The 2,500-nt window shown below is 44.8% G+C and overlaps 1 protein-coding gene across 8 annotated transcripts in view; it reads right to left on the bottom strand.

Annotated features, from left to right (window-relative positions):
• The window catches only part of LOC143282128 (uncharacterized), a 53,978-nt gene that overhangs the window by 10,652 nt on the left and 40,826 nt on the right, over nt 1-2,500 (bottom strand). The gene's annotated exons all lie outside the window — the stretch shown is intronic.

Here is a 2,500-nt window from a genome sequence, read left to right on the forward strand (position 1 = left end):
GAAATGATTTTATCATTGTCATTCTGGACCTCACTATCAGTGTTGATTGTTTGCATATTGAGTGTCGGTTGGCAATCGGCATCTAAGTAAACATAATCACAGTCATGAGATCAAACATTAATCGTTAGAGTCGTAGAAATCATTGAGTTTATCATTCCATCAAAGTTCAGACTGGATGACAACTAGAATATCCATCACCATGGATGTTGCTTTGCCTCTCGGCGTTATGAAAACGATGTAATGCCTTCATAATGAGTGTACAACATAACAGCTTTTTCCTTGGATGAAGTATTCTTACTTTTCTTTAGAATAAATGTCTGGAATGAGAGAGATCAGTTCGAAAAGTATGTTCCTGATTCATGTCCGATTACGTGGCAGCATTTTGTAGCTCCTAGCAGATGTATGCATCAATGTAACTTATAGACCATGCAGGGATAGCTACCCTTTTGACGAACAATGATGCACATAACTGTTGTCAGTCAATGTAAAGATAAAAGTAAGCTACCCTTTTGACGAACAATGATGCACATAACTGTTGTCAGTCAATGTAAAGATAAAAGTAAGCTACCCTTTTGACGAACAAGAATGCACAAAACTTTGTTCAGTCAATGTAAAGATAAAAGTAAGCTACCCATTTGACGAACAATGAAGCACATAACTGTTGTCAGTCAATGTAAAGATAAAAGTGCTTAACTCTTGTGGAAAAAAGCAGCAGTAAGATAATTGTGGAAACGCTCATTGTTTCACGTGCCCTTTCTGGTAGTGCATTGTCATTCAAAAGATTTTTTTTTTCAAATTTGAAAGCAACATTTGATGTCAATAGAAAAGGAAAATGATGTTAAAGATACAGACAGACGCAGTCTGCATACCATGGACACTGGTATCTTCAGGTACATTCTCACTGTCTGTACTTGTTCGGAAATCTTACGATGGTGATGATGACGGTGAAGGCGATGAAGGCAGAGAGAAGGAGGAGGAGGAGGCGGAAGAACTTGTAAATGTCAATGATGACAATGACGATGCCGACGACGATGAAGGTACTGACAATGACGTTGACAACGATGTCGGAACCGAAGACAACAACCTTGTTGTAAGTCCCGATGACGTGGGTAATGAGGACGTCATGGTGGAAGATGAACTCTGAGCTGGTGATGCCTTGGGGATGGAAGTGGTGGGTGTTGGTGGTGTTGTTGGCGATGTCGTGGACAGAGAGGTCGCAGTGCTGGTTGGGGTGGGAACCGTGGTGGAGGTGGTTAGGGTTGGGGTTGTGGTGGTGGCGGGAGTTGTCATTGAGCGAAAGAGGAAGTTCATTCCAATTACAAGGTCCAGAGACAGAGAAAGAACGGCGGCCAACAGTCGAGTGTCTGAATCTGGGTATGCGCAAACAGAGTGGATCCGAAGCCGATCGTAGAGAGCGAGATGGAGTGCAGAGTTGAAGGCAGCCACAGAGACAGAAAGGGGCAGATTTGTGAATACATTTATAACATAGAGTGCTGATCTTGTACTTTATTCTGTGTGAGACAGGGAGTGGAGATTTTGCAAGAGAGGAGCGATGTGCTTAGATCTTTTCTTTCTTAGGACAAGCCGGGCAGCAGAGTTTTGTATACGCTGAAGGGACTGAATAGATGAAGCAGGCAAACCAGACAATAGAGAGTTACAGTAGTCAAGGCGAGAGAGAATGAGAGAAACGACAAGTCTAGATGTTGCGTCAGTGGACAGATATTTCCGGACGGAACTGATGCGCAGCAATTGATAGTAGCAGGAGTGACAGGTCTGGCTGATAATTGTTTGCAATGACAGTGTGTTGTAAAGGACAACACCGAGGTTTTTAACCGAACTGGAAAGATGGATGGATGTACTGCCAAGTTTGATTGTGTCAGTTGTGATGGAAGAGAGTTTTTGTTTAGTTCCTATGATCATTGCTTCAGTTTTGCCCGCGTTCAACTGTAACTTATTTAGAGTCATCCAGTTTTGTATGTCCAGGAAGCAGTTGGATGTTTCTTGCAAGAGCGACGACAATTTTTCAGGGGTATTACTCTTCTGGAGTTGAGTGTCATCAGCATAAGAATGATGACAGACATTATGGCGGTTGGTAATTTCAGCGAGAGGAGCAGTGTACAGTGTGAAGAGCACTGGGCCTAAAACAGATCCCTGTGGGGCTCCATGTTCGATTTTAACACCAATGCAGAATGGACAAGAAACCCAGTTAGAGACCCAGGCTTTGACACACAACCGACAGACCTGGAGGCATCTTGTGAACAGTCCTTCACAGAGCTGATGGAGAAGAAGAAAAGGAAGAGGGAGAGGAGGAGGAGGGGGAGGAGGAGGGGGAGAGGAGGAGGAGGAGGAGGGGGAGGAGAAGAACAAGAAGAATAAGGAGGAGGAGGAGGAGGAGGGAGAGGAGGAGGAGGGGGAGAGGAGGAGGAGGAGGTGGAGGAGGGGGGAGAAGAAGAAGAAGGAGGAGGAGGAGGGAGAGGAGGAGGAGGTGGAGGAGGGGGAG

The sequence above is a fragment of the Babylonia areolata genome, chromosome 5 (assembly GCF_041734735.1).
Source record: "Babylonia areolata isolate BAREFJ2019XMU chromosome 5, ASM4173473v1, whole genome shotgun sequence".
NCBI lineage: Eukaryota > Metazoa > Mollusca > Gastropoda > Neogastropoda > Buccinidae > Babylonia > Babylonia areolata.